The sequence below is a fragment of the Lycorma delicatula genome, chromosome 4, assembly GCF_047948215.1.
Source record: "Lycorma delicatula isolate Av1 chromosome 4, ASM4794821v1, whole genome shotgun sequence".
Lineage (NCBI taxonomy): Eukaryota > Metazoa > Arthropoda > Insecta > Hemiptera > Fulgoridae > Lycorma > Lycorma delicatula.
Window position 1 is genome coordinate 35,492,170 of NC_134458.1, and position 27,177 is coordinate 35,519,346.

Here is a 27,177-nt window from a genome sequence, read left to right on the forward strand (position 1 = left end):
AACAACAATGCAATCATAACGTTCAGTGTATTGCTAGAGACAAGATGGTGTTTTCGCTAGATGAACGTGTTTTCATTGTTGATTCGTACTTCAGTACGAAATCAGTGGTTGCAGTGCAAGATTTGTTTCGCCATAAGTACCCAGATAAACCGGCTCCTAACAAAACATCAGTATTAAGGTTAGTTGCAAAATTTAGAGAGACCGGTTCTGTTAATAACAAGGAACACAAAAGATCTGCGTCAGTGTTGAATACAAATACAGTCCCTGAAATCAAAGACCGATTACTCGCCTCGCCAAATAAATCGATCAGACATTTGTCTGCTGACATTAATTTGTCTAAATCAACTGTTCATCGGGCGACCAAACAGTTACAATTACGACCTTATCGCATTCAAACGGTTCATCAACTTCTTGAGCCCGACAAAGAAAAACGGCTACAATATTGTCAACGGTTCCGTCGATTTTTGCGTGAGGGAATTAATGTTATGGATTCGTTATTTTTCACAGATGAAGCGCAGTTTCATTTGGATGGCTACGTAAACAGCCAAAACAGTAGAATTTGGAGTACTGAAAATCCCCATGTTTATCACGAAAAACAATTACACCCGCAGAAGTTGGGCGTATGGTGCGCGATATCGCGGAAGAAAATAATCGGTCCTATTTTTTTCGAGTACACCATTAATGCAGAACGATATTAAGATATTTTATTTCAGTTCATTGCGCTCTTGGAAGAGCAAGACAAACACTGCTGGCTGCAACATGACGGTGCGACATCGCACTACGCAGGTTCAACTTCTGATTTCGTCGAGGAATTCTTTGGTAATCGTGTTATCGGTCGAGGCTTGTGGCCACCAAGATCTCCAGATTTGACTGTGGCGGATTTTTTTCTACGGGGTTACCTCAAAGAAAAAGCCTACAGCAACAAACCACGAACACTTGAACAATTGAAAGTCAATATTGAACAAGCTGTATTAAATATCCAGCCACAAACTTTGAAAAAAGTTGCAAGAAACGCTGTAAAAAGAATTGTAGCTTGTATTCAAGAAGATGGCAGCCACTTCCAACATTTACTCTAAATGTAAGGTAATGGATGGTAATAATAAAATTTACATTTACACATGCCTTTTTATTATTTCAATACCTACCAATATAAGGTTGGGTTGCGTTTTATATGGGACACCCTGTAGTATTATATTAGGAAATTATTCCATACTCTAATTGAAAATTTTTTATGTTATTTTATGAATAATATCTAATAATTTCTTATATTTTATATTATATATTATATATACTCATCTTGATATAGATTTTCTCCACAACCTATTAATTAATTATTAATTGGAAGAGGAGTCGGAATTCTCTTCTTGTGAGTACAGTAAAATGACGGACTTAATTTTAGTGGCTATTTAAGAAAAAAAATGTTTATTAATATTTCTAATCGTAAAAATATAATTTGGTATGTTGGTTATTTTTTCTGAGCTTAATTTTATATTTTACATAATATTACTAGTACCGTACAAGGGATTTTATTTATTTTTTTCCTGTTTGGCCTCCGGTAATTACCTATCAGATAATACTTCAGAGGATGATATGATATGTATGAGTGTAAATGAAGTGAAGTCTTTTACAGTCTCAGTTCGACCGTTCCTGAGATGTGTGGTTAATTGAAACCTAATCACCAAAGAACACCGGTATCCACGATCTAGTATTCAAATCCTTGTAAAAATAACTACAAGGGATTTAATATTAAATAGATATACGGACGGTTGGAGTACTTTCAATTTATTGACTCCAGTGTGGAGAACATAACAATCTAAGTATATTCTTGTTGAAAAAAAACCTACGACTATACCGGATAAATCTCTTTTGTTAATTTAAGTAACCGGTGAGTTTAAATCGTATTTCTACATTTTTTTAGATAATAGTTTTAAATTAGATTTGAGCGGGATTAATTCTTTATTATAATTGTTTGAAAGATGTAGAGTTCTGTTGAAGAAGAATTTATATGAAGAGTCCGTGATCTTGGGATGAAAAATAATTTGTTACTAAAAGTAAATTAAATCTTGCCTTAATTTCATAAGTACGCCGATTATAATAAAAATTGTTGTGGTTGAATCGACTGTATTACGTAATTTGATAGATTAAATAAAAGTGTAATTTTTATTTTTATTTAAAAAAAAATAATTATTGCACTTTTTTAGAATCAAATTATGAATTTAATACATTTTTTAGATGTAATACATTTAAATACATTTTTTAGATTTTTATTTTGAGTTATGTCATAAGGATTGTTTTTAACTACAACCGCAACTATGTACTACTACTTATAGTACGACTAGGTGTAAAATGATGGATTTTTTTAATAAAATAAATCATTATAAAAACCAGAACACCAAAAATAAAAAAAATAAACAACCTACTTTCTGATAAATAGTTTGGACATGTTAAACATATAAGAGAGCTTTTGTTTGAGGATAAACAGGTAGAAATGCGGCAGTGATTGTACTCTTGGTTACATGTTGGGACTGTACCAGTCTTCATTATGTCCTTACGTAACACTTTCTCTTTCTCATTTTCCTTCTGTCTATCCATCTTCTTCCTACCGTTCTGCCTCTATTCGTTCGAGGTTCTCCCACTTGTAACTTTCATCTAATGCCATTAAACATTAGAATATAATTTTTGCCTCCTTTGGTCAGCTCCGAAGTCTTTCTAGTTAAACCACTACCCAAGTCGTTAGAGTGTTGTCGAGCGTCATTCAGTTATCGTATCCTATTCAGTTAACATACACGACAGCTGTACCTGTACCGAACCCATAAAGGTATTATCACTATTTTACTGTTGTCTCTTGTTGACTATTTTTTTATTATTATCAGGATTACTTCTGCGAGTTTTTATCTTCATATATAAATTTAAGTTAAATTTATCATGTAATTATAATAAAATAGAATACATTTAAAAATGTACCATTATCGGTAGGCTTCTTTATTGCAATTTTTATAAAAATCACGTAGAAAGAAAACAGTAAATTTTTCCAGCGGCTATGTGTGTGTGAGGAGATGGTCAGCTCAAATATGACCTAGATATTAGTTTCTTTTACGTTGTTTTGATTTTTTTTTTCAATTTTATTTTTATATTCTTAATAAAATCTATTTACATACAGAAAAATATTTTAGTTTTGAAAGTATATTCATATTTATATATATAATGCAGAAAGTATCACTAAAGAAAATGTTATAGTTTTAAAATCTGAAGAAATTTTATAAAACTGGAAAAATAAAAGTTATGAAAAAATTGTTAAAAATAAAAAAAGTTTCAACCTTTTTAAAATTTTAGCTTTGGAAGTCGCCTTCAAAAACAGTTACCAACTTACTCTTGATTTGATATAGATTTCATACGGTAAAAGTAAATAAATACAAAATCACTACTTTAGCACATTTTTTTCTTGAGAAATTTTGTTTTATTTAAACCATTTTAGTTTCTTCTTTTTTTTTTAATTTCCGATAGGTTTTTAATAAATATTTCCCGAAAAGTAATTACTCGTAAAAAAACTTAAGTCATAAATCTTTTGTTTTAATTAAAATTATAAAAGAAATTTGAATAAACGGCGTAGAGATTACTACTGAATGTGTAAATGTACAGGATATGTTAACAGTTTACAAATAATTTTCTTTATCTTCGCACGAAAATATTTTTAATAATAGACTATGTAGCAATTGCCCTTAACGACATAAATATCAAGAAAAGAATTAAAATCACATTCAAACCGTCTATATAAAAATGTAATTTTTCATTTAAAAAATATTTTAGTGATGATGTGATATTAACTGAAGGACAAAATTTAGACTACCTGAAAAAACTTTCTCTAAATAATAAAAAGAATCATTAAATTCAAATCATTTGATAAGAATAAAGCTTAAATTTACAATAAAATAAATAACTAAAATCTGGTAAAATTAAAACTCTTCTTATTTTTAAATTCAGTTAAAATTAAATATTATAACTTACAGAGGTAACTAAAAATAGAAGAGGAGAAAAACAGACAAAATCTGTGTAAAAAATATATAAATATTGAATTAAAATAAACAGTTTTTTAAAAAAATAATTATATTTACTTACAATTTTAGCAAGTAAACATACGAATATTTTAGACACATCTTAAATTGTAGTTAACCTCAATTATACATTTTTTTATCATTATTATTATTTGTTTATTTCACATAGTATTTTAGTTTTCAGTTTTGAAGAGGATTAAAATATTTAAAAAAGTTTTTTCTTTTTTTTAGAAAGCAATAAAGTCAAAAAACAAAATGTTTATTTATTTATTTTATTATAATTTATTATCTTTTAATCAAAGTAATTTTATCGATTTTTATTACGTATGAAATAATAATCACTTCCAATTAATTTTAAATACCGGGGAAGTAATACGATATTTAAATAAAAATCTATGAAACATTTTGACGAGTAAATAACAATAATATGAAATTAAATACTATATAAGAATTTATATTTTTTATAATCAATTAGTTGACATTATATGTTTTTATTTAATCATTAATTATTTAACCGGTTCGATACACGTCCTTTTTTCTGACTGTGTTCGATAAAAAAAGCACAATAACAGTAGGTTATCACCTCTTGAATCTTTTGACACTCCTTTAAGTTGGGCAAATTTAAATACAGGTGTTCAACTTGTTTAAGGTATTTTAATATATGTATAAAAAATTCTCGTATAAGATTAATATAATATTTATTCTTAAAGATACAAAACAGTGATGATTTAAAAGTAAGAAATATATCGTTTGGATCTATTTTCATTTTGTCGATAAAATTTCTTTGATTGTTTTCTAATATAGAACATTTTTGTTAAAAGAAAAGTTATTTATTTTTTTATCATCCTATTTCTAAGAACCGAGTTTTTATAGGGTAATGATATTAAAAATAATTTCGCATTAATTATTATTATTTATTTAGTTAATAGGATTTAAAATAAAGAAAAATAAAATTTTCACATTTCAGAAAACCTAATTCAGGTTTGTTAATAATCTCTGTATTTCATTTTTCTTTATTCTTTTTCTGATATTTTGTTTAAATAAAGATGTAGGTTCTTTCGTTCATCTTTACTAGAATGTGTTTTTTCAACTGGCAGCTGTTTTTTTTTTTTTTTTTTTAAATAGACCTACATTTTAAATAAAAAATAAAAACATTCTTTTTAAACATAACAACCTACTTAAAAAAAAAATCTAAAAAGCAGAAAGAAAACTTTTTAAGATTTTAAATTTAACTTTTTGAAGTTGATGATGAACTAAGACTAAGTAATTTATTGGCTAGTTTTAAAATTATGACCCAGACTTCACTAATTAGAATTTAAAAAGTTATTTAAAAAAAAGTTTTGTTTAGTTTATTTTTTAAATGTTTTTTCTTTTATTTAATTTTTTTTCATAAACCGTTATACCATTCTCTTAACAATAACGTATAAAGTGATATCGATTAATATCTTATGGTATTTTTTCCGCAGCAGTTTTAGTCTAATTTTTTTTTTGAACTTTTACTTTAGTACAACTAAACCAACTCTCTCCAAAACTGCTATCTATGTATTAAATTATTTAGGTTATCTGTATATAATTAAGTTGGCCTTGTTAGTAAATTATTGACTCAGTTTTGATGGCATTTTGTTTTGTTTTTAAATGACGTGTACGATTTTTTTTTAAAGAAATACAGTTCTAAACTATTTATATCACTATTATTTTTTTCATAACTGTACATATTAATTTTCTTACTGTGATTTTTTGATCAAATTAATTGAATTTATGATATTCGTAGTTTAACTTCTTCTACATAGAAGAGGATAGATACTAGTGTTCCCAAAAAACGTTCAGTTGTTATTGTTTAACAGTTACTGTATCTTGGTTAATAATGTAAATTTTGAACATTAACTTTATTTCTTCTACCTGTGTCTTATTTAAAAAATTATTTCTGTCCAAAAAAACATAATAATAATAGTATTTCTAATCGTAAAAAATCATACAATTTTTATTAAAACTACTATAATTCTAATTTTACAATAATGCTGGTATTCTTATAAAACTGTAACAAGTAGTAAAATGTTTTTAAACAGCTTTCTTTTCTTTTTTTTAACTTTTTTTTAAACAGATTTCATAGTTATCCTTAAGTTAAATTAACGGTATGTACAATGGTAGAAAGTTAAAATTAAAATATAGAAAAAAATCGTACAAATCATTTTTATATTTAAAATACAACTGAAAATTCATTTTTAGAAAAAAAGAAAAGTGATACAAAAATTGTTATAATTATGGAAATCTGTCAAGCTCTATAATGAGCTATCTTTTACACAATATTCTGGAACATGTAAATATTTACAGTAGGTCTCATATTAATATGTAATATAAGACACGTTTGTTAACATTTAAACTACAACAATATTTGCAAAAAAACGTTTTTTGCAAAATCGCACCCTAACCAAAAAATGCTGTTGTAGCTGTCTGCTATGTTATTCACAGATGAACGGTACAATTAAATAAATGAATAATATTTAAAGTGTAAAAAAATAACTCGGTCTGGCTGGGCTGTCTCAAACTCTATCGCTCGATTGACTTGGTACCTAGTGCGTTAAGCCTCGCGGATACACCAGTCTGCCGACCGTAAAAGCAAAATTTGTTCTATGTAAGTTATAAAATTATATTAGTTTAGTTAGTGCCGACCGTCGCCGCTAGTACCGCCACACCCCGCGCGAATTAAATACGGTATGCGCGTGCATACCTTGTTAATTTACTACTTTAATGAAAAATTTTTTCATTGGGGTATCAGGAAAAGATACAAAACATAAATCATGTCAAAGAACGTTTTCATCAATGTGATGTAAAATAATTTATATTTTTCCTATGTATCGAAACTTAACGGGTTACGTGTTCTTCAGCAGCGGCGAGGACAAGCATCGAAGTGTGTTTTCAAAACAATGGTAGTTATGTAGAGCATGTTATATAAATAAAAATGACTTTCACAAAATAAAAATTGTTAATTTATTTATTAAACGAACATATTTATTTTATTATTTTTTTATTTTTCTATAAAAGAAATTCCTTTTCTTATAATCTCTTAAAAATTATAATTAAATAAAACACATGCTGAACCCTATTTATCTATAAGCTAAATGTTAATATAATGAGATTAAATCTCATATAAGTTAGATGAAATTTCATTCCATAAAAAACTTGTGTTTTTTTATATTTTATGAGGAGAATTTTTTTTAATGAAACAAAACTTTTCTTTAATTTTTTTTAATAAAGACTTTAAAAAAATTGACAAACTACGTAAAAGTTCAATCAACTTAACGCACCAGCCAAGACGTGCAAGTAATTAACCATTATTAAAAGAAAAATATAAATATTCATTAAACATCAGCAAAAAAGGAGTGAAGTTAATATTTTTTTGATAAACGTTCATAAATTTTTATACTATTTTTAATTGGAAATTTTAATTAAGATTTTACTATTCCTTAGGCAAATTAAGTCTATTTTTTTTAAATTTCCTTGATCAGTATACAATTTAAGAAGAAATTATAATACAGTTTAATATATTAATTAAAAAATAGTTCTACAATCCAAGATTTATTTGCTTTAATAAAATAAAAGGTTACGTTTTTTTGGACGCGTCATCTATATATTCTCCTATATTTCGAAGTTTTCATTAATGTTGAATTCATTATTTCTTAATGAATTCAACATTAATTATACAATCTTAAAAAGTAGGAAATTTTGTAAGATTGAAATGTGTTGTTCAGAAATCATTTTATAAAATTTTCAATATAAGTAAGATTTTTGAGCTTGTCAACTTTTTTTTTTTTACTTTAAATTATGTATAACATGTTTAACAGCTTAGTTATGTATAACAGTTTAGCAACCTTTTATGTGCTCGCTGAGAAAGACAAAGACAATATTACTGTACTGGTATATTTTTGAATTAAATATCTATTTACCAATTAAAGAAACTAGAATTCTCTGTGTGTTCAATGTGTACAAGTAATTGTGTACTCCAATATATTTATCAATTATACGACTTAAAAAAACTGTTATTATATTCAGTATTATAATACTGAATATGATAGTCTTTATATTTATAATGTGTATTTAATATCTGGTTACTTTTATCTCATATAATAATTATCATTATGTATTTATTTATATGAAATATTTCCTTCATTTCCAGTTCTGTTCACTTTGTACTTATTAATTATGCATCTTATAATTCTGCTATAATTAAAGTTTTCCCACGGTTTTTCTTGATCCTTCCAGGCAAATGTAATTTTTACATCCTGTGGAATAGTTCATCAACCGGTTTTACATCTAACGATTTATAATAATTTCATAATTTTATTACTTTTTAGGAAAAATTGTATTTAAATTGAGTTTTTTTCATTATATAGTTTTATTTTTAAATATTTATTATTGTTGTATTAACTTATGTAAAGAAAAAAGTTGATTAATAATTTAAAAATACAATTAAAATTCTTGTAAGATTAACTGGGAGGAAATGTTTACATTAAATCAACATGCTACTCTCATTAGTTGACAGCGATTATAAGAATTCAAAATTTTAAGTAATAGCGTGTATATACTGAGGTGGAACCCCTTAGAAAACTTATTATAAAAATATTCATATCATTTCTAATAAAACGGGTTAACGTTACGTTTTTTATATAAAAATTAACAGTAATTACATACCATAGTGATTATTAGGGCCATTAACTATACAGAATAAATGAGTATGTTAAACCAAAGAACTTAATAGAATAAGTCGGTTACCTATTTACTGTTACATATCTTTTCTCTTATTTACATTCTTTACATTTACATCACTGATTAATAGCAAAAGCAGTTATTTACTTTCTTAAATTTATATCCTTTGTAAAACCAAAGTTAAGAAAGCACTGTAATAAATATATTAATAATAGTTTTTAACATATTAAGTAAGTTCTGTTTATAACGTCGTAATTATAATAATTATAAAAGTACTTCTATTTTAAGTTTAAAATATTAATATCTGTAGTTCAAAAACGTTAATGATACGTATCACTTAATAAAAATGTTAAATTGTAAGAAAATATTAGCTTTTTATTACTGTTATAACATATGAAATAGAATTACTTAAATTATTTCATGTTGCTTTATGTTCTCCGTCGTTATAAAGAATAATATTTTTTTTTTTATATTTGTTTCATTTAATTTACATTTTTATAGGATCCTCTAAACTGATATAGCAATTTGTTAGGGGTTTCCATATAAATAACAAATACAGAGTTGTTGACTGGTTTGGTGCTGTTCCTTTTTTCGTACCAATTTTTTAATTTCATCGTATCTAAATATCACACCAGTTACATATAATATTCTTCTACGGGTTTTACTTTCAACATTTCTATGGATGTTTATTTACATGCCCCACCAATCCATTAGTATTTCATCTCATTACAAAATTCTATTAAAAATTTCTCTCCCCTGTTCGACCTAAGGTTTCTTCATTTCAAATTTTTACCGACCCTTATAATTTTAAACATCCTGTTGTTATACTACATATGAAAAACCTCCATCTTTTTCTTTTTTTGCCTAAAAAATTACGAAAAAAGTAGTATTAATGCTTATTTTAATGTAATGTAATATTTTTTCTATAAAGACCTTTCTTTTTACAACCTACAAGATAAATACTTGCAAAAATATTTAAATCGGTAAAAAAGTTGAGCTAACATTTATTATTATGTTATCTAATTCTTCCGCTATTTTTTCTTTCAGTGAATTTACCGAATATATAAACTTCAAGGTAAAGTCTTTCGTTGTTTCACTGCACTGAAATATTATGATAATGACAGTTTTTAAATAATTCTTTTTAGTTAATATTTTTAGGAAAACAAGCTTTTTTCAGTCTTAAAATTATATAGTTATTTTTTCAAGAGATCTCGCTTTAATCCTCCTTCGGATAAAAATAATAAATTCAAATTTAATCGTTTCGGTCTTTGTTAAAAAAAGGTTTTTTAAAAACTAAGAAAATTTACATTTAAAGTTTTATTATTTATACTTAAGGAAAACTGTATTCGAATATTTTTGAAAAAGAAAAGTTTAGATTAAGCGATAAGAAAAACTGTACAACACTTAAAGGTTAGATGATTCCGTAGTTTTGCTCACAGTTTCGGTCAGAAAGAGGATCTATCTTCCAAGGATTTAACCTTGGTGTTATATTAAACCGACTGTAAAAATCATGAGTAAAATAAATTAATAGTATGAAACGTAGATTTACAATATATTATTTGACTTTTCAATTTGTAATTATATACCTTATTACTTATATTATCGTTCAAATCATGTTTACGGAAATCATTCAATTCTAAAAACAGTATATGTCAAATTTAAAACTATTTCGATATACAAAACTATTGTTTGAGAAAAGTCTAAAGTTAAATTTCTTTAAAGCGATTCCTAAAATTTTTCATACAACTTCTAGAATTTAAAAGCCAAAAATGAATTTTTGTCATATCTTACTGCGTTTTTATGGATAGAAAAAATCGATAGATATCTATAAAACGCCATAATTTTTAAGTAAAACTAATTCTTTTTACTGTATATTAATCTATTGCGCTGATTAATAACGAGTTTAAATTATTATTTAGGTTATAAAGAACAAACGTAATTGCATAATAGGACTATACTAAAAATGTATATTGTTTTATTAGTTAATAACTTAATTTAACACCGAGACAAAATTAATTATTTAAAATAAATCTGTTTGGATCATTTATTTTCTATTCTTTAGTATCGGAATTATTGACTTAATTTTATTATATTTTTATTTTTGTAAAAGTGGTTTTGATTGTTATTCAAATCCTAACCTAAAAAAAAGAAAGATTTTTTATTTTTCTAATCATAAGGATTTTTTTTTACCCCTGAATGAAGGTAATATTTAATAATGCATCCGACAGTATAAGTAACACTAATTAGAATTACTTTGAGATTAATGATGTACACGGAAACAATTAGTCTCTGTGTTAAAGCGAAGGTATCACGGTGATGGATATCATCTGTATTTCGTCGGATTCTGTTTTCTTTTGTACAGTGGTAAATTTGTTACAGAGAGTAAGGTCAGCCGGGAAAATATTTCATTCTCACTTTCCCTGATAAACCTGGCACCGGATGCTTTCATCCGGTACTTGCTTTTCTGTAACTCACAATGTTTTTTTTTGTCCTCAAATATTGCATCCTTAATTTAACTTACTTCCTGACATTGCCGATTGATGAAATTTTGCACAGTTATTAAGGTCGGTTTACAATACAATATTCCACCATTACTTTTGTAAACATCTCCCCGTACGGGGGTAAATTAAGGGTGCAGGTTTAATAATTGTACATACTTTCTGACATTGCCTATTGATGAAATTTGTGTTAGTTAATTAAGAAAATGAAATAAAAACTTCACAATGAAAATACTTCACTATTTCGTTGCTTTGTGTAGTAAATGTTTGATTGAAAATTTGTTTGATATTTTATAAATATATTAGACATTTCAGTAAGTGATGTTATCTTTTGAAATCCAAATTAACCTACTAATTAAGTTCATGCAAAGTATGATAATAATTTGATTAAATATGAATAAAAAGTGTAAAACGAGTTTTTTTTTTAAATTTGAAAAACTTTGTAATATTATTTATATTTTGTAGTGTTTTATAGCTAGATAAATATTGAATACTTTTTATATAATATATTAGCAGAGGTTACGACGAATTAATTTACGCGATAAGTACCTTAGTCTCGGTTACAACGGGTAAGAAACATAGCCCTCGGATAGGTTTGTAGACAGAGCCGTCTTCATCAAACTACACAAATACAAAGTATGCGAAACTACAATTTTCCATATCGTTAGCGCATATCCAGTGTGTGTGATCAAAGAGGATTGAACAAAAATGAGTTCTACTGGGGAAGTGCTGAAGGATAAGATTATAGAGCTATGTAGTAAGAAAGCAACTATATGCTTTCATAAACCTTGAAATGACCCAAAGGAATACTTCAGTGAGCATCCAACCCGTTTAAAAAACCTCGAGAGATCTTATCATTTGCATGATAAAAAAAGGAATTACGAATCGACGTTTAGATACCGATCGCTACTAATTTTGCGTTGACCGAATTAAGTATATATACTAAAGAAACTCCTCCACAAACTAAATAACCATCAGATAAATAACTCAGATTTTCTAAAGGAACTATTTCATATCTTTTCTTCAAAATTGTACGGTGTGTGTGTGTGTGTGTTCATACATCCACACACACACACACACACACACGCCAATAAAAACATTCCGCTAGACCATCCCACTGGAAAGCTATTCGACGTATCACAAAAATTGTTAATCCTACAACTCGAATCTGGTTTTCTTTTAATCGAAGTTAAAATATTGGCTATAAGTTCGTTCGTCGTTCAGTAATCAATTCATACATTTAGGTAAAAGACTTGTAATCTACGTATATCTCAACAAAATTTGACTTTCTGGATTCATCTCTAACGATAATTTTGCTGTCCAGTATTATTTAAACTGACTTAAATAAAAAATGCTGAAATTTAGAAACAATTAAATGCTCGAATTTATTTCCCTCCCTATTTTTACTTCTAATCACGTGCAACGAAAAATAAAGTATTAGACTTACAAAAGGAAAAAATAATTTTATAATTAATTCTTCTATAAGTTAACTACTATACCATACTTACTGGGTAAGTTTACCGGATCTATAAATCGAGCTCTTCGATGGAGATAGATTCTGTTCATATTGGATGGTTGCAATGAAATGTATGCCTTTTAACTTCGGGGAAGTAGCAGACAACAGCAAGCTCGACTCACTACTGCAAATACATACCCGTTAGCGTTTGTTTTGTTAAACCAATAGTATTGTTATTAAATGTGTATAATTTTTTTATTTATTTAATATCCTTTCTTTTATTGGCTTATACATACGAATGACTGTCGTATGAAATATATTTTGAAGTCAAAAATTTAAAAAAGAAAAAGGTAGTCGGTTAGTAAAGCCGGAATTAAGTATGTGAGAAAGCTGTTAATAAAAAAGATTTCCGTGTTGACGGAAAAATAAATATATTTTTTTAAATCCTCCTTTAAGATTCTTTATAAACAGTCAATGAAAACCAATTGAGGTATTATGTAAATTACACCTCTGATATTTTTCAGTATTTATTAAAATATATTAATCTTCACCAATGAAAACTTATAATAAAAATATTAATTACTTTTAGAGAAAAATAATAATACTAATAACAATTATTATAATATCTCTAAATTATTAATTTTATTATCGGAGCATCTCTCAGTTTTTCATTCAGAAGTTCCTAAAGTTCAGAGTTGAATATTTCATTACGTTTTAAGATTTCTATTTGTCATTCTCATGCAAAGCGTTTGAAGTTTACGTATTGAATTAAGAATTAAAAAAATGAATAATAATAAACCTTGTGTTTGTTAGGCGTCGCCACGAATTCATTATGGCAACAAAAATTAATCCCGAAAATGGCATGTCCATTCTCGGACCTCATACTATGCTTACAGGTAAAATGAAGATTTTACATTTTACAAAGGCACTTTCTACTGCCTTTTACACCGAGTTAAATATATTGTTACAGACAAGTATGCCAACGTGTTTCGTAACCTATAGCTTCGCTTTGTTTACCAAGGGAATGCTCAATGTCTATTATAATTATCAAAGAAAATGAATGATCGGTGCCCCCTTGATGATTTACATGAGAAGGACTGGAAAAGATTGTGAAAAAATAAAATTAAGCCTAACAAACTGACGTAGAAAAATTAAAACCTTTTAATTAAGATACGAAATTAAAATCAATCTCTGATTTAGAAAAAAGTGTAGTTTTAGTTTTCAAAATTTCGATTTATATGCTGGCAATTACAGTATGTTAGTTATTTTACGTAACAAAATATTCCGCAATAATTTTATGTTATAGAGACATTTAGCCCATCAAATTATACCGTATTAGACATATGGTGTACCGTATATTAGTACACATTGTTACGGAGTCTGCAAGCGAATATTTTTCACGTATTAATATAGAAAAATAATCTTTCTTCCTTAACAATACACTTATATTATAATTAAACAATTTATATAACAAACGTTTTTTAAAATAAAAATACTTTGACCGTAAGGCTTTGTAATTTATATCTTGTTTAGTTCATATTCAGAAGATTTAATATTTCACCATTGTTAAATTGTGAAAGTTAAGATGGCAAATAGACGTAGTAGTATTTAAATTTCTATCGACCTTTCCTTGTAACGGCTTACATGTTGATAACAGTACCAATACTGTTTAATTCACAAACCAATAAATATTTCTGTCTACATTGTAATTTTAAATATGATCGTGAGTAAAAGCCGATAAAGATGGAGAAAAAATAAAAAAAAAAACCTTAAAAAATTTCTGATTGTTTAGATATGTAATTTCGTAAGTAATATTATTTAATAATGTAAGCGATTATATTTTTTTTACTTTTTTCCACAAAACAAAAAAAATAATGATGGCATAGAGATCTGTATAATTACTTCAGTTTGGTATGTTAGGTTTGGATTTTTATTTTATTTTTTTTAACGATTTCAAATTATTTGAAATCGAGTAATTTTTTTTTGTGTGAATGATCCCGAAATGAAACAACTTCCAGATTTTACCCGTTTAAAATTTTTGATATTAATACCCTTTTTTCTTTTTTTTTCCAAAACTTTTTCCTTCATTCTTTCTGTATCCAAACCACCTTAATTTCAGTTCGCAAAATTCGATAAAATTAGAAGTATAAATTTACCCTCGTAGAACATTTTAACCGTTTATAATAAAATGAAGTTTTCGTAATTTTTGAAACCCCATTTTATTAAATTTAGTTTTCCGGTATAATCTTAATTTCCTATTTTTCTCATTGTTTGTTAATCAGAAAGGATTTTGAAATTCCATTTTTTTTGTTTTTTAAAAAAAGGTCAGTTTCTGAGCCGCATTATCAGGTTAAAATCTAACTATTAGAAAAATTAAATATATTTTTGTAAGTCTATATATATTATATAATGTCCCACGAAGAAACTGAGAAATTTCAGGACACTGGTAAAAATGATGAAAAAAGTTAAATGATATAAACATAGGTCTGGAAACGCTTTGTTTTTATGTTACGGCTAGCGAAATATTTCACCCGGATTTCAGCTCTTCTAATGAAAATAAGCCCTACTGTAATCTTTGGGACCCAGATTAAGGAATAAAGTTAGTGATTTCTTATGTAATTTAAACTGAGAAATAAGATAAAACAGGTCTCAGAATTGCAACTCCAGTAGTTTTTAAGATATCATAAAGATAATTTATGACAACAGCTTCAGACCAAGTACAAAATTCTCATTGTTGACCAGCTGATAGTTATAAAATACATTTTTAAAAATATTTCTAAACTAGCATACATCTCAATTTAGTTTTTTCGGTAATTATTTTGTTTTACTTGTATAAATTATTGAATATACACAGCTAAAATATTGTTTTATAAATTTTGTATTTCTTTTAAAATTATTTCCGGTAATTAGCGTTTTTGTTTTTAAAAAGAATGTTTATTAGATACAGAAAGAATAATACGATTTTCTGTCTGTTTTGCTTCAATAAAAACCCGCTTTTTAAACGTTTTTATTTACTTTTTATCGGTTGCATTTACATTACTTTTCCCAGAATTAAATTATCTGCAAGATTCGTTAATAAATTCTTTCGCATTTATTAGTCGTTAAACAAAACTGTTGTACTACAAACCTAAAAAAACTTGTTTTTCGGCACCGAATTTTGTATTTTATGTCGAATATCTTAAAAACTATTGGAGTTGCAGTTCCGGGACATATTTTATTCTACTTTACACCTTAATTGGAGTCACAAAAATTACAATAGGGCTTCTTATTAAAAGAGACGAAATCCGGGCGAAAATTTTCGCTAGCTATAACTCGAAAACAAAGCGTTTCCGGACCTACGTTTATATGAATGTTTTTCATTATTTTCACCAGTAGAACGTGACCTGAAAATTTCTCTGTTTCTTCGTGGGACACTCTGTATATATATATATATAATATATATATATATATATATATATGTGTGTGTGCTTACCGTATAAATTATATATACTAATACATGTGTTAGTACTTCTAATTTATACGGGCTGCTAAGTATTTACTTTTTCCATTATTTTCTTTATGAATATTTTCCGGGAAACTTCAATATTGCTCTACATGAATCTGAATTTTTATTAAAATTTTTATGCCGTTTTTTAACTCTTATCCTGAATGTGATGTTTTACTGGTCGATACTGCTTGAGAACAAGTTCAAAGATATCTCTTTGTTTGATTTTTACGTAAGTAAAAAAGTAAAAACGTTTAAGAAAAAAAAACTGTTTTTTTATAATTATTTTTTCTTTAGAAATCCTGATGTTTTAGATTCTTAATTTATTAATTAAGTTTTATAAATTTGTACACGGTATTTACATTTATACCGTAATCTTTCAGAAGAAATTTTTATATTCAAAAAGATCTTCTGAAACACCGACTAATTTCTAATTCGTCGGATGCTCTCTTCTCCCTGAAAATGAGGAAAACGGAAAAAATTCTCTAAAAAAATTAATATATTTATGTTAACAAAAAATAATTCTCCCATAAGTAAAATTATCCGTTATAAGATTTGCTTTTGAAAATTTTATGATACTGGAAAGCACCTCTAAATAATATTATGGGAATTCTTTAATGAATTTGAAAAAAAGATGAAGGCAACTATTTCTCGTTACTTACTAACCATCCTCGATATATAATAAAGGACAAATTATCTGAATCTCGAATATCAGAAATTAATGAACTATTGTGCGTATGCTTTACTTAAAAAAAAGAGAAATTAAAAATAAATATTTCGTTACATATCAATTGAATAATTAATTTCTTAGAAAAATTATAAACTTGTTTTTTTTTTTAACTTAGAATCGGTAACAATTTAATAATTATAAGGTTATGATGATTATAATATAATAAAAATATTTTATTAAACTTATTAATTTACTAATTAAAAAAGTTCATGTGTGACATTTAAGCAGCGAGTTATTTCAGTAACGACTAATTTTACAGAACAATTTAACTTTCTCCTTTTATTTTATGTAACTTTCAACAAAATGACTCTCAGAAATATGAAACATACACAAAAGATCGTTAACAAGAAACGTGTTTCCAAATATAAGAATTTAAAAAAAATAAATCGGTGGGTAAAATATTAGCACCTTTATAGAATTCATTTTTTTCAATATATAATTATCTAACCTTGCTTATTTATATGCACGAAACTAAATTTAATCGTATTTGTTCATTTTATATTAAGTAAAAAAAAAAATTATATATGTATATATATATATATATATATATATATATATATATATATAACATTTTCATACACAAGTATTCCTAATGTAAAAATACTGATGTTTTAACAAATGTGTATCTTTTATTAAAAAAAATATTAATGATAGTTGATAGATAGATAAACAGAAACAGGTAAACCAGGTTATGAATAACAGAATGTTTCAGTTAATAATTTAATTAATAGTTATATAACAGCATCTTGTATGTTTTAACGGTAAAAAAGAACATAGAAATTATTGTATTTGTTCAATGAAGGGTTATTTTTAAATAAACAAAACGTGTTTTATAAAAGTATTAATTCTTTTTGTATTCATGTGTATGAATTGAAATTTACGTAATGGATTTTAAATCCTAATGATGGGATAATCTCAAAATGTATTGTATAGATGAAAATTAATTGGTAAGATTAATATATTAATTGGTAAGGTATATATTTTTTCATAATCTTACTACTGTTCTATATTTGCTATATCTATAGTTTAAAAAAATATTTCTTAAGTATTACTTTGAAGGGTAAAACTTCTAAAAAAACTAAACAATGTTTTCTATGAAAATTGGTTTAATTTTTACTTTTTTAAAATTCTTTTCTGCCCTGAAATGTCTATAACAAAAAATCTTTTTATTTTATTTTCATAGGAAGTAGGGGATAAAATTTTGATTTGAAATTAAAAAAAAAAAAAACAAATATAATAAAATCTGTTTAAAATTCATTGAAAATTTTTGCTAAAATACGTTTCCACCCAGTAAAAAAAATTTCTTTGTGCAGAAAAATATAGAAAATAAATTAAAATATTTTCCTCGAAATTTTTGTAATCTATATTTTTTTTGTTTTTACATTTTTGAATACATAAAAAAGCAGTAGAAGTATTCTGTCCCTATTTGAAAATTTAAAAATTGTTTTCTTCGAAAAAATAATATTTTACGTGTTTTCCCCTTGTTTCCTTCTTCCGTGTTTTACTCTTTTTTTTTTACTTTTGCTAGAATATATCCTCAGTAAAATCAAAATTTCCTTCCAATAAGGCACATATTCTAACCTGTTTTCTAAAAATATTACAGTAGATTGGGTTTGATTTTTAAAAAAAATAAAATAGAAATACTTAATAACTGTAATCTGATGCTATATAATTTATATTTTTAAATTTTAATGGAGTTTGGAGATCTATAATCAGTTATAGTCGAAGTAAAGTTCCAGTCTACTGCTTGTTTCTAGAAACAGAACTGTTCCTTGTCTCTCTCTCTCTCTCTCTCTCTGTATTACAATTCTGCTTTGTTTCAAATACATGCCCTGAACACTACATGAATTTAAATTTCATTGTTACGGACTATAAACGTAATTTCTTCACAAAAAAAACATATAAGATTTCTAATTAATTCCCCCAAAATATGAGATAATATAAAAAAGTAGTCGAAGAATTCATTTCAACTAATATACACAGTGTGAAGTAAATAATGATTAATGATTAATTTATTTATTACAGGTAGAGATTTGAAGTATATTTTTAAATGAAAGCTACCAGAACAATATAATAATTCGAATAAATACAAATATAGTATAATTATCGCGCAATTTGTGTAATTATTACGTCATGTTATAATGAATAATTTTAATGGTGGTATTATTTTTAATGACAATAATAAAATTTCAAGAGAAATATTAAATTAATACTTGGAAATTTCCTTAATTAATTTTACAATAATAAATCGCGAAGTAAATAATGCAGCTGAAAAGTAAACGGTACTAAAACATAAACGCTAAATTATACAATTTTTAGTAGATATATGTTGTTGTATGTACCTTGGTCATTGCTTTATATTATTTTTTACCGTTTATTTAACGACGTGTGACTGAATATTGGCGACGTGTGAAGAATAATATTGGCGACCCTGATTTTTAATTGATGTAACATATGACTAAACTTTTTTATCAGGATACTTTGTTTTATTGAAACGTCACGGTTACTAATTACGTATTTTTTCATTTCAGTTCATTAAGGATGCGATGTCATCGAAACGATTATTCAGATGTATAAATACTGTTCTAAAATGCCCACTGTTTCCTAAATTTTATTACACGTATTTTTATGTAATAGCTATTTATTAAAACCTACAATATGAGGTAGCATTAACATGTTCCCGGAATTAGCAATATAAAATATATATTGCAATTCATAAAGTACATAATAATCATGACAAATATATTATTGTTTCATAACGTGGTTTAATCGGATATATAATCGTGGTATAATGATTTTGTTTCCTATTCAACAATAGTAAAAACTGTTTGTTTAGTTAATGAGCATGTGATGTCTTCAAAGTTAAAAATTTTCATCATTGAACAGCTCAAAGATTCAACCAATTTTTTGTTTAAAAAACAAAACCCCAAAAGTTTAATTTAAAATTCGTTAAATTATGTGAGAAATTAACGTCATTTTTTAAAAAGAATGTATGAAACGGGAAAGAAATACCATAAGTTTACGAATGTCAAAAGCGTTTTCGTGAGGGTCACTTATCTATCGCGATAAAATGTTTGAGATTTTTCAGATGGTGGAAGGAAATCTGTTGAAGAAACAAAATTTCCATTAGAAGTTGGAATATCGTAATTATCAACAAACAGCCATGTCTTTTCTAGGATTCGTCTGAGTTGAAATCGATCAAATCTTTAATTTTTTAATAGTTTGACTATCTTTCAAATTCTTTTCAGTTTTTGTTGCTAACCTAATATGGTTGGCATAAAAAAGAAAGGTTCAATGATTTCCATTTGAAGGTAACTGTATCCACCTCAAATATGAGTAACAGAGAGACGGCTGATCCTTTTTTTTATTACGAGGAAGGTGAAAGAACTCATATCTATGAACTTGAGCTTGAGCGTTAATGAACTCCAAGATCAATCTTGTAAGGCTTAAATAATCCACTACGGTAATACTACAGGGTAGACGGGCTTTTCACCAGTTAACCCGGATGGTAAACCCCCCTCCACGGCCGAACAATGGAGATCAGATATTACCTCCAATTCTTTTCTTTCTTTACTACTACTTACTTTTCTGTACTCCTCAAAAATAGTTCACATTCCTTTAGGTTGTGCGAAAAGTGGAAATCTTTAAGTCGTATCTTTCTTGAAATCTTAAATACGTAATCAAAATGTATATTTAGTAAATAAAGCATAAAAGATTAATTCTATTTAAAGTAGTCTGAGACCCACTTTTAAATTTAAAAAGAAAAACTGACAACAAAGTTCTTATTCCTGGCATTGTTTGTTTTTATGTAGTGAAAAAATAATGATACATGAAAAACTTAAAAATTAAAAAAATCGATATTTTTAAACTTTGATCAGCTCTCCCACTCCCAATTTTTTTCTAAAGTATCTTTTATTGGAGCACTTGCAATACTACTATGCTTAAGAAAATATAAAAAAATTCGGTTAAAAAAAAGAAATAAATAAAAAGAGAGCTTTTTCGATTTTTGGGGGAGGGGAGAATTTGGGGGCAAAATAACTTTTAAAAATGGTAAGATATTCATGTACACATGTACTGAACCTAATATAAAGCGGGGTTATGTTTGCAAAATTTTGAGAAAATCGGTTCCAAAGAAAATATCTACCCCTTGGAGATATTGACATCAACCTTTTACCATCCTGACCCCCGTAGGAGGTCACCAACCTGTGATAATCCCGGTCGCCACACCCCCTTCCGTTCCTAGCCCTGATGGGCTTTACCGGAGGTCGTCAATTAGAATCTCTAAACTCGAACATAACAGTCCTCAGTTTGGCCTCTGTCTGGATGCAACCGATGCAAATGCCTCGGCAGACATTTCCATCAGTGTATTTATACATCCCAACCCTCATCAGTGTATATATAGACCACTCCTCGCGGATCATCCAGTTAATACGGAGATCCAGAAAGGAATAGTGTAATTTACACAGCTTACTATCGCTTTCGTATGGCCTTTTCCAGTCACGACCACCTTTCTTTTTCCTGTTTAGCCTCCGGTAACTACCGTTAAGATAATTCTTCAGAGGATGAATGAGGATGATATGTATGAGTGTAAATGAAGTGTAGTCTTGTACATTCTCAGTTCGACCGTTTCTGAGACGTGTGGTTAATTGAAACCCAACCACCAAAGAACACCGGTATCCACGATCTAGTATTCAAGTCCGTGTAAAATTAACTGGCTTTACTAGGACTTGAATGCTGGAACTCTCGACTTCCAAATCAGCTGATCTGGGAAGACGCGTTCACCACTAGACCAACCTGGTGGGTTCAGTCACGACCACCTACCATAACTTACAATTCCTCAAGTATCAAATTAACCCATTCGCAGAAGCGCGATCCCTGCGCCTTCTTCTAATACTGAAGGTTTCATACAAAAACTCTTCCTACGCCTAACTTCAGTCAGACTATACACTCAGATCATTACTTGATTTAGTTTTTAAAAATTAAAAATACTATCCTCATACCAACAAAACAAGTATTGAAACAACAACGAGAATTTTGTCCTACAATTCAATTTACTCAAAATCCTCTTGATTTACTTAAAAATCAAGCAACAGATTCACAAATATAATAAGCGTACACCCTCCCAACCTTTCACCAACAAATTTTTCCATACACACCAATATCTGTACAAAATTTCATCAAAATCGGTTTATCTAAACCGCATAACATGCCATTATAAAGCTGCAAACATGCCAATTCACGTACTACGTACGTATGAACATTATTCCCCACTTTTTCTGTTTTTGGATCCCTGAAACGTTGAGAAAAGCAAAAACCCATACCCATTTTTTGACAGATTCCGTACTTTCTATCAGCATAACTCTGAAGTTATGATTTCAGAAAGTAATAATATAATACAAGAATTGTTGCAAGTTTTATCAGTCATATTTTATTGAATTGATAATTTGCTTGATAAACCTCAACTTTTGAAAGACAGTTTTAAAATGTATGTTTTACCGAGAGAGGGTCGGGTCCTCGAAAATAATTTGAATGAAAACAATGATTATAATTGTTTCAGTTAGATTGTATTTGTGTTCATCCTAACATTTTTTTTATGTGTTGAAATAAATAAATTAAAGAATGCAAATAATCCAGACATAAATTGTTGAAATAATTTCTAAATTTCTACGAACACGCAGAAGTATAAATTTGCATAAAAAGAAAACTTTAATCTATAGATAAGCTTATGTAATCTCGTAATCACTCTGCCGATCACAGTTTAGGAGTGGTATTCACCTTTCATCCAACAGGTTTGACTGCGAATCTCCGTCATGTTTCAGCATTTTTCAAGTGTTCATAGTTCATTTGTTAAATAATAAAGAAAATAATTACTTTATACAGTAGTTCCTGGGTTGAACAGAATGAAATTGTCATCTGTAGGGTTGAATACCAGCCGCATTTTGGCGTAATCGGTATATTGATATGCTACAAGTAAATCGGCACGGGTAACCGGGAGTAAGCCTAGATGCTTGCTCCTAAAATACAGTTTTGAGGGGAGACTGCTGTCTCATGTTAAGTCGTCCGATCGTTTTTTTATAGCATCTAAAGCAAAAAGCGTGAATAAATATACGATCACAATCCTACTTCACAAAGGAATGCTTATTATCGAATACGAATAGAAGGGGATAAATGATACTATAAGGGTGCTGTTTCTTTTTTTTTATAAATGACTAATTTGCCTAAAAGAAGATCGGTCCGAATAGGTTATTTATTGTATTTCATTTATTTTTTATAAACCGCTGAAAAGTTAAAAATTTGGAAGTTGGTAAATACAACCTCTACTGCTTATCTCCTATCTAGATAAAGATATATTCTTTATAATGAAATTGCTATAGTAAATCTGATTTTATAAAAAATATATTAATTTACTTTTATTTTCTTCAATATTGCACAAGGCATTTTAACCCAGATATTTTGCATAATAACTCAGCTCCGTGTACGTGGAAGGAATTTGTTTTATGTCAAGAATTTTATGATAATTTTTCTTCTGTTCTAACTAAAATCATCAGGCTCTATATAGAATTATTACATGTAATCGTAATATGATTTTGCAATATTTTTAATAACTAAAAAATAATTTTTTTTTAATCGTGGTGGTATGAGAATGTGAGAGTGTTTTTCGCACTTCAGCTGCCAGGGCTTCAAAGACCAGTCTCTCATAGAGAAATTGTTTTCATGTATGTTGTTACAGATATATAGTACCCTGATTTTTCTTAAGTGAGAAAAAACACTGAAATCTTTAAGTTTCATTCGATGTTGAATATGATCGATTACTTTTTATTCTCTGAATGTTTAATCCACTTTTTACTATGTTAGATAAAAATCGTTGATTATCTGTAAATTTATTCTTGATGTGGGTGAAGAAACCGATAAATTTATACATATTAATCGAACACTTAAATAGTACAATATTAATATTTTAGATTCAATAAAAATAATAGTTACGTCATTGACAAAAAACTGTTTACTTCTTTTTTAAGTATCGGTGACCATTCTTTTTAATTTTTGTTGTCCGTCTGAAAAGAAAACAAGGTATGGAAATAAAGGAATAAACATGGTAAAGCGGTATTTAATTAAAAAAAATAATGGGTAACCAATTAAGTTTCAGACAGTTTTAATTTGTTCAAATATATTTTTTAGGTTGTAGAGATAGCAGAAATTTAAGGTTGCCTAATGAGATTAAGTTCTCATCAGGTCTTATAGATAAGAAAATTTTGTCCAACGGAATTTTTTATATGCAGTCAGGGGACTCTGAATAGTAATTATTCTATATTAAAGAGCCCCCCCCCCCCCGACTATTATTTTCTTTAGTTAAATACTGCATAACTATGTTCAGTCCTTTATTTTCATACCTTGTTTTATTTTTTTTTAGTTCAATTTATTTATTTCTGGCAGACGTATTTTATAATTGTTTTTATTATTTTTATAATTTAAAAAAAATTTAAAAACATTCTACTCCTTTTTTTGGTAAATCCCCTTTTTAGGTACGATCTCTTATTATGTCTTATGACCAAGGATAACAAAAAATTAAACTTTTTACAAGTGGTTAATTAAAAAAAAAAAAAATTAAGAATTTCGGGAATTCTGAAAGCTCGTTTTAATATACTAAGAAAATTCCGTGTGTGATTTGATTCTGTAAATATCCTTTCATGTAGTAATCCCTTTAAATTCATTTTTATTCAGTTGATTTTTTTTATTAAAAATTAAACTTTGATATACTTTAAATATAACTTTAAATATTTTTATAACAGGAGGTAAAAATTTAAAGTGCTGAGAAGTGAAAAAAGTATTTGTTTTTTTACAACAAGTTTGTGAAAGTTGTTTTATAGATACTAAATATATATATATATATATATATATATTATTCCACAAAACAATAAATTCACAAAATTCTGTAAAGATTGTATATATTTTTTATGATAAATTAAATTTTGAAATTTAGCCATTTTTTAGAAATGTAAAACAAATAATTACTATGAATCCGGTGAGCAAGTCGAGATTTTGGATCCAAAAATGTAATTTAATATGGACCTACTTATACGCCGGAGTTAAAAAATAAATATCATAATTTTTCCGGGTTAATTTATTAAAATATGAGGATTAATTTCTATTTTTTACTTTTTTATTTTTAGTATTAATAAAAATATTTATTTAAAATTAAAATTGAAAATAACGGGAAGAATTAGAAATAATTAGTTCATTATTGTCTTTATAAATTATATGATGCAAAGAATTATCTTTTTTCTGAATACTACAGTAGATAAACATAAAGTACTTATATTAGCGGACCAATACAAAAAAAAAGAAATATTTCCCTACGTTCGAAGTTGATGAAAGCAAATTACAGTAAAAAACTTATAGAAAGAGACATCTAGACTGTCTTAGAAAGACAAACCGTTATAACCATCGTCTCATAAGACGATAAGCAATTTAACTATCTTTTTGCTCTACTGAAAAATTTGTTTTCAGAGAAAGAACGGGAGTTTATGAAAAAAAGGAAATAACCTTATTATTAAAATTTAGAAGTTTCAATAGATTATGATTCTATACAGCTTTCTGAAACCGGAAGTATATCTACAAGGTCAGTGAAAAGGCATGAGTTGACAGCGGATTGCATAGTACGCACTCCCGGATCAATCCGGGTATAAGAACTAGGTATAACAAGGTATGAAGAAACTTAATGTCATCCGCTTCTGAAATTTCCTTTCTTTCTTCTTATACTTCTCTGTAAACCTCTTTTTTCTCTTCATCTTCTATTTTTCTGTGAATACGGTGGGGAGAAGAGCTGATAGGCGTCGAACCGTCTGTCCTTCACGCAAGGCAAGTGTACAAGTAGTATTCTGTAAGTAATGGATCGAGTGAAAGCAGACCAAATAACTTGTTATATCACACGCTTAACTATTACAACACGATTCCACTTAATTTCTTCTCACTACTTCCATAAAACAGACTAACGCAGTCAAAAGACAAACATTTTTAAAAAACAGTCGGTTACTAATTAAACAGTTATTGCTTTAACGACACGCCCTAATTCCTTTTTTAAAACTAAAATAAACGAAATGACGGTATTTTTACTCTGTTCAACGCAAACTTAACGTAATATTTATTTATAAATGCTAAGTAGATTATATACAAATACTGTACATAGATATATGCTTACATAAGTATTAATTTAAGCCGATATATGTTGCTTATACTTAATTAAGGCTTAATTTTAAAAATCAGAATCTCTGTATCTATTTAACTTTCCCCTGATTATTTCATTTATTTGTCTACGTAACAAATCATTGTTTCTTATTTTATTAATATGTATTTTATTATAGGATAAATCAGGAATAGAAGGTAATTATTTTTTAAATAACCATTATGCATAATGATTTTATGTCTTAAGAACTAATTAATAAATCATTTAAATGTTATTTTAAACCGTTTTATTATTTCAATTATAAATGTTAAATGATTAAACAGTTTAGAAAATACTTTTATTACATAAAAGTAATTCTTCCGGATAATTAAGTGAATTTATCCTTATTATCGGGAAAACATAACGAAACTATAAAAAAGATTTTCAGACAGTTTTAATAAATAAATTTTATAAGAAATAGTAAATGTATTGATTTTATTTTAAAACGGCAATGTAAGGGTTGGAGTTAATAAGTTCACGCCTTGATGCTTATCAAGAGTACTTAAAAATTATGACGTTTTGGTTATTTGATTTTTTTTTACTGGAACTCCTTTAAGAAACAACCCAATGAAACGAGAAGTTGAATTATTTACTTTTACTGACGGAAGGAAGCTCTTTTACTAGTATTACTTAAAAGCTGTACTAATTTGTTCTTTCGCTTTATTGAATTTATATAGAACTAATCGCGTTAAAATTTGTTTCGATGAGTTTTAATTTTAATAACTAGCTTCATAATAATAATAATAATAATAATTATTATTATATATATATATATATATAATAACAATAATAATAATAAATATTATTATTATTTATTCATTTATTAGACAAAAAAACATAAGGCTAAAACATTCTCTAAGAAAAATTAAAAAAAAACAATTACAAGAATGAGGTATAGCTACGTTTCACAACAATTTTTAATATTCATTTAAAACATATACTTTTTAGATCATTAATAAAATCTCTTTTCTTGGTCGGAAAGAATCTGTTCCTTTGAAATCGTCTACATCAGTAATGGAACATCTCTCCT

The 27,177-nt window shown here is 27.1% G+C and overlaps 2 protein-coding genes across 2 annotated transcripts in view; both read left to right on the plus strand.

Moving 5' to 3' along the window:
• The window catches only part of Asator (tau-tubulin kinase asator), a 492,107-nt gene that overhangs the window by 89,920 nt on the left and 375,010 nt on the right, over nucleotides 1–27,177 (plus strand). The gene's annotated exons all lie outside the window — the stretch shown is intronic.
• Nucleotides 2,658–27,177, plus strand: part of LOC142323274 (fatty acyl-CoA reductase 1) — a 94,093-nt gene continuing 69,573 nt past the window's right edge. Inside the window, exon 1 of the mRNA XM_075362707.1 lies at nucleotides 2,658–2,818. The gene's annotated coding sequence lies outside the window, so the exon portion shown is untranslated. The remainder of the gene's footprint in view (nucleotides 2,819–27,177) is intronic.